The sequence below is a fragment of the Schistocerca cancellata genome, chromosome 1 (assembly GCF_023864275.1).
Source record: "Schistocerca cancellata isolate TAMUIC-IGC-003103 chromosome 1, iqSchCanc2.1, whole genome shotgun sequence".
NCBI classification, from domain to species: domain Eukaryota; kingdom Metazoa; phylum Arthropoda; class Insecta; order Orthoptera; family Acrididae; genus Schistocerca; species Schistocerca cancellata.
In genome coordinates this window covers 402,700,374-402,712,772 of record NC_064626.1, presented here as the reverse complement: position 1 = coordinate 402,712,772, position 12,399 = coordinate 402,700,374, and positions in this window count along the sequence as shown.

The following is a 12,399-nucleotide window of genomic DNA, read 5'->3' as shown; positions in this document are numbered from 1 at the left end:
GGCTGTGCTTTCCGCCAATTCTCAAAGCTGGCCAGCTTTTCGTTGTTTGTACCAAAACGTTCTTTTCGTAGCCAGCGCTCCGTGTGAGTAGAGATAAACAACGGAGGGAGCCAATTAAGCGCTGTATTGTGGGTGATCAAACACTCCCCATCGAAAATGCTGCAGGAAAGTCTTCAGTGCTCCTGCAGAATGCGGCTGAAAATTGTCTTGAAGAAAGAAACGCATGACATTTATGTTATGTGGGCTGCCTAGCTTCAGGCGAAATCTGTCACAAGATCCACATACTTGGCAGGAGACGTTGTTCTTTTACGCATTTCTACGTGATCACTTTGCGCTCTGAACTGAAAAGAGCGACGTGAAGTGTTCGACAGGCACACTAAAAACACTGCCCAACACATCTGTACCAAGTTCCATCGGATTTTCACAGTGGTTTCCATTTCGCGCCTAATGAGACCTTACTTTCCGAAAACTCCTCGTACTTTCACGCCGTTATTTCCGTTGATTTTGACTGTGGTTTTGTGATATCCAAGTTTTATCGACGAATACTACAAAACTCGTGTCCTCAGCATTTTGCACAAAGCTTCGTTATTTCTGCCGCAATGTCTCTGCATTCCATTACAATTTTTGTGCATCTGTACAGTTTATGGATCAAAAACCAAGGGAGTGGAGAAGACAAAGAACGGAGGTCTCTGAGCCAGAATAATGAATTTTTTCATGGAGACTGTGTGTTTTCTAGCTGTCGGATCCTCTCCTCTGTCGTAGTTTTCAAGCACAGTTTTAAGCACTAACTTTCTGTCAAAACCATCAGATCTCGTATTTCACCTTTTCATTTATTTCCCTTTCTTGGAGAATCAAAATACGTGCTTCCAGAAATTCTGCCGATGTTAGTCTTTTCGCTGTTTACGCACACCGACTGGATCAGAATTACAAAGAGGCCCTTGCTCCTGGATTTCGCTCATTACCAAACACACGTTGATGCACTTTTCCACGGAAACTGAACCTACACGTGAACATACGATATCGCACTGAAACACAGAACATTCATCTGGCGCTGGCTTTGACCTGTTGGCCTGTTTGTACATGCAGCAAAAACTGTGAGGACGGGAATATTGAGCTGTCTAATTTCGTGTTGGCCACTCTAGCAACGCCATCAGTGGTGAAAGCAATCAAAAACGAGATATCGATGCTGTAACATCGCTACCGTAACTAACTGTCAGACACTTCTGCTGATGAGAACATTGTGGTTTAAGGTAGATCAGCGCAGAATTCTTTCATGTGCTCACTGGACAGCCTTTGCCCCTGTTACTAAAATTAACAGCAAATTTCGGTTGATTCTTTCAGAACAAAATCCCATTAACGAAAAGCGGCAGCAACCACCTTTGAGCCGTTATACTGTATTCCACTGCGTGCCAATCGCTAAGCGATATTTTGCCACCGCACATTTTTCTGGTTGTTGTAACCGTGTGCGGCCACGATGTTTCACAAACCTGTCCTCAACCGTATGAACAGTTTGACCAATGTATGCTTTACCACAGTGGCATGAAATACTTCCAGACCATCTTGAGCCGAACTCAAAGGAGCATTATTCTTTGATGTTGGGAGAAACACAGTCTTGTTGTTAAAGTTTCTTAAGATTTTGCCTGTTTTATACGATACGCTCCAAGCATATGGTAGAAAGGCCATTGATGTAGACACATTGTGTTATACTTCTGGTGATGGTCTGAACTCCAAGGCACAACTTACCTGCTCCTCTGATAATCCGTTCCGTTTAAAAACCGACTTCGCTTGTTCAATTTTCTATGTTAAGTTTTCCACTTCAGATATCGTATACTCTCTTCGGATCACCCTCCTAAATGCGTTGGTATGGTGGGTGACAGATAGCAGCATGAAAGTACCAATAAGTAAACGTTACATTCAAAGAGCCATCATTCCATCTGCATACGAGAACTTCCGAAAATGGGATCTTTCCATCAACTTAACTTTCGCCGTACACTTAAATCTTTTACAGCGATCGCGGCACTTGGTTCGTGCACTGAGGGCTTTCTGCTGTCCTATGTAGGGCAGTGGCTCCAAAACAGCATCAATTCGAGGAGATTCAGCAAAAGTAGCGATAATGATGGCCAGCTGGACCGTCGAAATATTGTCGAGTCGAAGTTCCGGATGCAAACGGAGTAGAATATCAGAGTATCACTTCAAGTTTGGCGTCAAAAACACAATTGCTTTTAGTTTCAGCATCCGTCACACACACAAGTGGATCTATTATCTACGTTTCATCAGTAACCCAGTGCAAAAATCAACAGTCCACTGCAGTGTTCAGCATACTGTCTGGCCAAAGTCATACCATAAACTGAAAATATATAACATAATATACTGACGGGTGTGTGACAGATGCGCAACTAAAAACTATTTGTGCCCCTCCTTAAACTTGATTCAGTGTTAATTCTGTCTTGCAAATAGCCCCTTTACCGAAATTAGTAGTCTGTGAGTATGTATACATTACATTGAAGGTTTCATGATGTTTTCTAGGTTTCTATTATATCCTAGATGAGACCATATTAATGAGTGTACACACTCAGACGTACGAACAACATCGCAGACCAACATCCTGCCTGTAATGCGTTTTGAAATGGTCATCATATATGTGTGGCCTTGGAAGAGCTTCAGTTCTTCTCCTTAAAAAAATTAATGAGAGAGGAGAACTAAAAATAACTGAAGCGCAATCTTGGTAAGTTGTTTTCCAACACAAATGTTCGCAATCCACGTTCTAGAAAGTGCCGTCGCAATGCAAAACGAACGAATCGAGACACGAAACTGTAAAAAATATTACAGAGCCAAGGGAGAGAGTTTAGTACTTCTCGCAATTCAGTATGCTCGCTTAAGAGGTTGCCGTTCAGTTAAAACTTAACGCCGCAATAAAAGCCAATGACGTCATTAAATACTCATGTAGCTGCGGTATCAATGATTCAGTAGTTTAAGCAAAATACAAGTATGATGCGCGAAGAACGAAAACGGTGGAAGCCATTTCGAAGACGTATAACGGTCGTTTTATTTCCCTTAATGACAATGTCTTCATATTAAAGCTGCGGCTGGTGTACGTGCTTACGTAACAGCCAGGTAGTTCGTGAGGACCGGTTTAATCATTCATAGATTCTTAAACGAGGTGCCACAAACTGCTTATACTTACTGCTCATGCATCATTCATGGTTGACGGGGAGCCAGGTAATTACCACTAAAAATATCTGCGTAATGGGTTTTGACATATATGTTCCCTCGACTGTTCAATGAAATGACAAGTGATGGCGGCAGACGGATAAGGTGGTCATCTCTACGAACGTCAAAGAATAAATCTGAAACAGCCCCGGGACCGAGTGAAGCCGTGCAGTGGTTTGCACAATGCGCTAACAATCACGAGCATCATGATTCCAAGCATACGCGACTCAGAACCCTCGCAGAGCTCATGGAAAGTCATTTAAAAGTCATTATTAGGCAGGTTTTTAACAGGGTCGAAACTGGAACTTTTCTGTGCCTACTTACAAGTCACCATTCATTAAAAATACTCCATACCCCCCAGGTCTGCCTGCTCCCCTCCCCCGCAAATTATCGTATGTGCCCCTTTGTATCTGAATATGTCTCCAGATGGTTCAGAGCTAACAGTTTAATTCTTAACCTCAGAAAGACTCATATTATGCAGCTTTAAACCAACCTTGGTAACTTGTCAGCATCAGAAGAAGAGATTAATGGTCATGCACTAAATGAAACACATTGTGTAAAATTCCTTGGTATCCAGTTGTATATGAAGTTAAAATGGAACCAGCACAGAGATAAGCCGCCATCTCCTTTGTGGATGAGCTACACTTTCCCAAAATTATTCCAACAAAACTAAGTCGAGCATTCGCTTTCACTACTACCAACCTGACGTGCTCAGCCCATTCCACATGCCTAGGTATTTAATTCAAGTGACTATGAGTTGCATCCTACTTATGCTGTATTAGTACGTTACAGGGCTGCTCTCCCTATTCATCAGTATTAACTTACCTTTTTCTACATTTAGAGCAAGCTGCCATTCATCACACCAACTAGAAATTTCGTCAGAGTCCGCTTGCATATTCCTGCAGTCACTCAACTACAACACCTTCCCGCACACTGTAACATCATCAGCAAACAGCCATAAATTGCTGCTCACCCTTTCCTGTCAGACCATTTGAGTTCATAAAAGAATAAAAGCGGTTCTGTCAAACTTCCCTGGGGCACTCCTCACATAGTCTTTGATGAACACAGGCCGTCGAGGACAACGTTCTAGGTTCTATTACTTGAAAAGTCTTCGAGCCACTCGCAGATGGGAACCTAAACTATATGCTCGGACTTCTGTCAACAGCCCGCACTGGGGCACTATGACAAATGTGTTCAGGAAACCTAGAAATATGGAAGCTTCCTGTTGCCCTTCATTCATGGCTTGGAGGATATCATGTGAGAAAAGGACAAGCTGAGTTTCACACGAGCGATGCTTTCTAAATCCGTCTCAAAGAAGTTTATGTGTTCAAGAATTCTGCAGCGAACCGATGTTAACGATATTGCTCTCTAATAATGCGAATCAGTTGTGGTACATTTATTATACAAAGGAGTCAGCTGTGCTTTTATCCATTCACTTGGGACTTTTCGCTGGACAAGAGATTCGCGATAAATGCGCGCTAAGAAAGGTGCCAATGTAGCACAGTAGCCTGTTCTTTGTAAAACTAAATTGGGATTCCATCTAGACCTGGTGACACACTTGTTCTCAAATCTTTCAGTTGCTTTTCTACGCTAAGGGTGCCAATTTCTATGCTCTCCATGTGTGAATCTTTACGACAGTCGAACGACGTTATAATTGTATAACCCTCGTGCGTGAAATTTAAAGCTTCAGCTTTCCTTGTGCTCTCTTCTATTGATATCACAGACTGGTCAGCGACTGACAAGACAAAGCCTTCGACCCGCTTAGTGATTTATGTGTGACCAGAATTTTGTCAGTTTCTAGGCAAGATCTTTCGCTAAGGTATGGAGGTGAGAGTTGTTGTATGCTTCGCCCAGTGTTCTTTCTACGGATCCACGAATTTCTGTTAACTTTTGCAAGTCAACATTTGCACTTTCGTTTTTGAACCGAGAATGTAACAGGCCCCGTTTCCTCAGCATTTTTCTAATTTGATTATTAAACCACGGACTGTCCTTTCCATCCAAAATCCACTCACTTGGCACACACGTATCCAGTGCTCGATTTACAATCAGTTTCAAGTTTCAACTTAATCCTTCTACGTTCGTCATACAGGAGCTAACTGATCTCCATTCATTGTCTAAGTGGGATGGTAACAACTATTTATCTGCTTTTTCTAGCATAAACACACTCCTGGCTTTCTTGACAGATTTAACAAGTTCGATAATCTTCGTCGCTGTGATGACATCATGATCACTAATCCCTGTTTCTATACTGGTACTGGCATTAAGGACAGGCCTGTTTGTAGCTACAAGGTCTAAAATACATCCGTTGCATTTTTATTGTCTAACCAATCATCCAAGTCAGATAAACACAGTATTTCTCGATTTCCGAAAATCGTTTGACTCAGTTCCATGTCTACGCTTATTATCAAAAGTAAGATCGTATGAGGTATCAAGTGAAATTTGTGCATGGACTGGCGATTTTTTGGTGGGGAAGTTAGCTAGTATAGACAGATCTAGAGTGACATCGCGTGTACCCAGGGAAGTGTGTTGTTAGCCTTGCTGTTCATGCAATATATTAATGATCTTGAGGGCATATTAACGTAGCAACCTCAGAATTTTATCAGATAATAAACTTATCTGAATTGAATATTGGCTGAAAGAAGCAGCACAAATATTCATTCAGATAAAAAAAAATGAAATACGAAGATGCCCAATATTTCTTGCCCTCAAGTAGCCATTTCGTACCCCGGCAAGAAAAGTGACGACACAAGTGAAAAACGGCAAATTTTAATTCATGTCACTGAAAAATAACTGCTGCAACGTGCACGAAAAGCATCACATCTCTATCTCCCAATTTTTCCACTTCTCGGCAGTTCTGTCACTTTTGTTGTAGGCTATTTCATGATTCACCACGATAAGGGCGTCGCTTCATCATTGCTACAGGCAGATGTCCATCGGACGTTCAAGAAGAGTGACACATTCTGAGTTTCCACACTTTTCATGTTCAAGGAAGGCTGAATGTAGTTTTCACGTAGTTGATTACTACAATGTCTGTGTTTATAGAGTCCCTGTATCTTAATATTACAATGTACAGAAGAAATGTAAGCATGTTTGAACGAGCAGACACTGTTTCGATAATTACAGCTGTTGTAAATAGTTGCAGCATACTAGAAAAATAGAGAAGTTCCTGCTATAAGGAATGTTCATTCGAATCTCTTCTCCGGGCGCAAAGTGTTCCTACATTATATAAGACGGTTTATGATTTAATAATTACCTAATGACACCTCATATTCTACGAGAATAGAACTAAATGTCTACAATAGTGTTGTATAGAATATAACAGAAATTATTGCCAAAAATATTTACCTGAAGTTTAAAGGAAGCTTATACGACTTTAATATAAGTTTTATAGGATTCTTTCAGTCAATTTTTCTCAGCTATTGCATTTTTTAGTTGTGGCACTGTTCTTGCCATGGTGCGATACGTGACATGCTGTGTTGTTGTACACGGGCATTTTAAAACTCTGTGTTCACCTTACTTCTGGTGTACGCACTGCACGAAATGAGCAGTGGTTGCAGCTCTGGAACCTAGTGGAAAGAGTAGGATTTAAATGACAGTCCAGCCACTTTACTTTAGGGTTCATAGTCTCCCAGAATCACTTAAGGCAAAGGTCGTTACGTTATACCCACTTCACTCTCTATCTGAGTCTGTTACGAGTTTGTGTTCCGACCCCAATGACCATGACATCAATGAGTCCACAACAATCTAACCTTCATTTAAATTCTCTAAGAAGTGGACGATTTTGTTTTCCACCTTTAAAAATGATTATTTGTCGGAAACTGCGTTTCCACCTTTTATTTACCTCATTAGGAGCGGTCTAAATTCTTTGTGTACGATATCATTAAACACATAATTTTCATCCTCATAGCTTTAAAGATTGTCATAAATTTGCTAATTAGCCACTGCAGTGCTCATCTTGGATATCAACACGTCTGTTGTCACATTCCCGTAGGAGGTCTAATTTACTGTTTCCGAATCCTCTCAGAGGATTTGTACCAGGGATACTGTAAAACAATGAATGAATTGTTATTGGCACGCTGAAGCACGGTTTTAAAACGGGCCCGCAGAAATAACGTACAGTTTGTTTGATGAATGTAATCTCACCTAGGCAAGACCAACGGGCTTATTGCCCATTATTCTCAGCGAATTACTGAGTTGACGTCATTCAAGACCTCTTGTATCAAACTATATTTATTTCGTGAGGAAGGGAGAGTTGTTTTCAAGGCAGCGATGTAAATGAAGCGCGCAGCACACAACAGTGGCGGGCAGGCGCCAAATTGTTTTGGCCTCGGCTTCAAAGACGACCGGCGTCGAAGGCGACAGGTGCGCGCGAGGCAGGCTTATAAAAGGGTTACTCATTATCATTCACGCTGTCAGAAACTTCGATAAAACTTGTCGACTAATTGAAACACTTTTTTTCTGCAAGTGGCTTGTAAGTGGGTGAGTTAATCTAGTATAAGGATGTTAAATTCTACATTACATCATTATGATCTACATCGGCGGGCAAATATATGGAAACAGTAAAAACACATCACATTATCATTTCTGATACCGTGCAGGAAAACCGTTGGTATTCAGAACGGCTCCCAGTCGTTTAGGAATGAATAAATACACGTTCTGTGCTGTTTCGAGGGAATCATATACCTTTCTTTCAGCAAAATAATAAAAAGTTCAGGCAACGATGATGGAAGTGGATGGCAGTCACGCACCGTTCTCTCCAAAGTAGATCACAAGGGCTCAGTAGCTTTGAGATCTGGAGACTGTGGTGTTCAAGGAAGATGCTACAAATCACCTTCCTGCTCAATAAACCAGTCCTAAACGCTGCTAGCTGTGTGACCAGGAGCACCGCTACCTTGTAATATACACAACACCGTTGCCGAATAAAATAACATACTACCACAGGGTAGGCATGATCAGCCAAAATGACACCGCGTGCATCGAACTTCGTCGTTGAGGGAAACAAAGTATTTTAAGTACAGTATTTAAATTCTGTTCCGAGGATACTGACCCAATCACTGTATCTAAAGTAAATAAATTGGCTTTGCTGTTGTAACATAGTACGAAAGAAAGTTAAGACTTTAATTTCACGTAATGGGTCCTATTTAATTTTGACAATTACAGTGTTATAGGCTGTAAACTGCAGTCAGCAGATAAAAACATATATACATCAAAAAATGTTTTGAAACAACCCGGTCCTCAGAACTCCTGAAGATAGACGTTCACTGTGGGTATTGTATCACAGACACAGTCCCTTTGACTGTTCAGAGATGTCACTAAACCCGTCCAGAGATGTAAAAAACCATGCAGGAGCAGCGCCTATTAGACGGAAGGGGTTCCGACAGCCAATCAGTTCCAATCATTCGACCAGGAAGGAGGTACACGTCTTACTGTCTGTAGTTCAACAACGCCTAGACGGTCAATACTGCGGTTCGATCGCGTCAGCATTGTTTCTTTGTGCCAGGAAGGGCTCTCAACAAGGGAAGAGCCCAGGGGTCTCGGAATTAACCAAAGCGATGTTGTTCGGACATGGAGGAGATACAGATAGACAGGAACTGTCGATGACATGCCTCGCTGAGGCCGCCCAATAGCTACTACTACAGTGGATGACCGCTACCTACGGATTAGGGCTTGGAGGAACCATGACAGCAATGCAACCATGTTGAATAATGAGTGTCGCTTATGCCTTCAACCAGACAACCGTCGGAGACGTGTTGGAGGCAACCCAGTCTAGCCGAACACCTTAGACACACTGTCCAGAGAGTGTAGGAAAGTGAAGGTTCCCTGCTGTTTCGAGGAAGCATTATGTGGGGCCGACGTACGCCGCTGATGGTACTGGAAGGCGCCGTAACGGCTGTACGATACGTGAATTCCATCCTCCGACCGATAGTGCAACCATATCGGCAGCATATTAGCGACACATTCGACATCATGGACGACAATTCGCGCCCCTATCGTCCACATCTTGTAAAAGACTTCCTACAGGATAACGATATCGCTCGACTAGAGTGGTCAGCATGTTCTCCACACATGAACCCTATCGGACATGACTGGGATATGAAACTTTCTGGCAGAATAGAACTGTGTGCCGGACCGAGACTCGAACTCGGGACCTTTGCCTTTCGCGGGCAAGTGCTCTACTATCTGAGCTACCCAAGAACGACTCACGCCCCGTCCTCACAGCTTTACTTCTGCCAGTACCTCGTCTCCAACCTTCCAAAGTTTACAGAATCTCTCCTGCGAACCTTTCGCTACTAGCACTCCTGAAAGAAAGATATTGAGGAGACATGGCTTAGCCATAGCCTTAGGGATGTACGATAATTGAACACACTTTTTCGTGACTTTATGTATGATGTTTTTCCGCTTTCACTGTCTGTATTATAAATGTTCAGTACGCTGCCTCTTGAAACACCATACACTTCGGCCCCCTTGGTTACGGAAGCACGCACCACAGGAGCATCAACAGTTTGCCCATGTTCGAATTCGCTTTCGATATATAACCAGACAGCAAACTATTCTCACCGCGACTGACACTTGTATGTATTGAGGACACTGCTCAGACGCCGTTCGTGGTCAAATACAACAGCGCCACCTGCATTCTTCGCTAGCATCTGCATTTATGTTTAAGCAAGCATTTTTCGCGGCGTTGTCATATTTTTGTACAGCACCAGTATCACCATACTGTGCAAACCCCGGTGTTGTGAAGTGCAATTTTGTATTTAATCTTTCGAAGCATAATTGCCGTTTACACAAAAGAAAGATGGCACAAGTAGTAACAGGTTTAATCCAATACATTTCGGGCATGCAGCCGCGCAAATAAAATTTCCTCTACTGATATTTCGGCCGCGTATCGTCCGGCTATCTTCAGAGCGAGTCACAAGGTGCCAAGCGCGGCCTTATATGCTCCACCGCGGCGGTACTGCGCATGCGGGTCACAGATGCTGGTCGGCGGCAGAGACATGCGCTTACACATGCGCCGCCTGTGGCGAAGGCGTACGGACATTCGATATGCTTATCAATGTTTGATCGGCGGCGGTGACACGATGACGACTTCTCTGCAATTTAATTACTCCAAGAGCCGGATTCCATGCTTTGTCCAAATTAAAACCATTATCTCTGTTTATTAAATTGTTGGCTAATCGAATTTCTATAGCTTCATTGAATACAGATTCCCAAAAAGAAGAGGTGTATGCTAAAATCTTCACATCACTGTAATTCATGGAATGACCCGTAACAATACAATGTTCGGCCACAGCTGACTTGTCTGGTTGTAATAAGCGTGTGTATCTTCAGTGCTCCACACACCTCTCATGAACGGTGCGTGTTGTTTGACCTATGTATGACTGCTCACAATTTCCGCAAGGAATCTGGTACACACCCACCTTACGAAGCAGTAAATCGTCCTTCACAGAGCTGAGTACAGCCGCAATCTTCGTGGGGGGCCGGAAAATCACCTTAACACAGTGTTTCTCAAAAATACGGCCTATCTTTGAAGAAAGAGCACCCACATAGGGCAGAAACGCCCTAGATCTGAAGAAATTATTATCTTATTCCCATCACATACCTGCTTTTTAGGTTTTGCGTCGAATGCTCTACGAATTTGTTGCGGAGAATATCCATTCGATTTAAAAATGCTCTTGAGGTATGTTAGCTCTCCTTATAAATTGTCTTCATCGGATATACAGTGCGCCCGATGCACTAAGGTCTTAAGGACACTCATGGTCTGAGAAGGGTGATGACAGCTATTGGCATGAAGATATAGATTTGTGTGCGTTGGTTTCCGATATACGGCATGTCCTAATGTGCCATCACTTTTACGGCGAACGACAACATCCAGAAAGGGGAGGCAGTCGTCTTATTCAATTTCCATAGTAAATTTAATGCTAGCATGGATGGAAATCAAATGCTCAAGAAATCGATGTAATTCATCCATACCATGGGGCCATACCACGAATGTGTCGTCCACGTACCTCCAGAAGATCGTAGATTTAAAACATGCTGAGTCCAGTGCCTTGCCCTCCAAGTCTTCCATGAATAAATCAGCTACCAGATGACAGAGGGGGCTTCCCATGGCAACACCGTCAATTTGCTCATAAAATTCACCATCAAACTGAAAATAAGATGATAAAAGCACATGTTCAAATAAAGCCGTAATGTTCATATCAAAATGTTGGCTGATAAGAGATAAAGAGTCCTTTAAAGGTACCTTGGTGTATAATGATACCACGTCAAAACTAACAAGCACATCCATACTATTTAGCCTGACATTGCTAAGTCTCTGAATAAAATCCATAGAATTACGAATGTGGTGACTACGTTTTCCTACCAATGGTTTTAATAAGGAAGCTAAATATTTGGCAGAAAAATATGTTGGTGAACCAATAGTTCTCGTTATAGGTCTCATAGACAAGTCCTCTAGACGCTCATCCTTACCCATCTTGTGAACTTTTAGGAAGACCATAAAATCTCGGTGGTACTGCACCTCGTATTTTTAAACTTCTTATGACTTCCTTCGGTAGTGATGAAGCGTTCAGCAAGGCAGCAGTCCTTATTGTCACCTTGTTAGTAGGATCTTTGTTAATCTTCCGGTATGCACCAGAACTAAGTAGACCACATATCTTTTCCTTGTAGACTTCCTGAGGCAGAAGTACGGTAGCATTACCTTTATCAGCACGCAGGACGACTGTATCAGTATCGTGAGGATACTGATACAGTCGTCCTGCGTGCTGATAAAGGTAATGCTACCGTCCTTCTGCCTCAGGAAGTCCACAAGGAAAAGATATGTGGTCTACTTAGTTCTGGTGCATACCGGAAGATTAACAAAGATCCTACTAACAAGGTGACAAGGTAACAAGGCAGCTTTCGTATCGCACGTCTTTCTTCCTCGGAAACATTGCTTCTTTGTGGACGATGCTTCTTGATTGCTTGACAGGTTTCTCGTCTGATTTCTTCCGCAGAATCCTCTGATAGTGGTCGGATAGTTTCTTCAATGGCACTGATGAAAGATGATATCGGCAAAGTCTTTGGAGTAGGGGCAAAATTTAGCCCTTTACTTAAGACAGACAACGTAGCTTCGTCCAATTCCTTACCCATCAAATTTATGACAGGGCGTCGAATAACAGAGTCCACCTAACAAGGCTGGTCCAAACATCG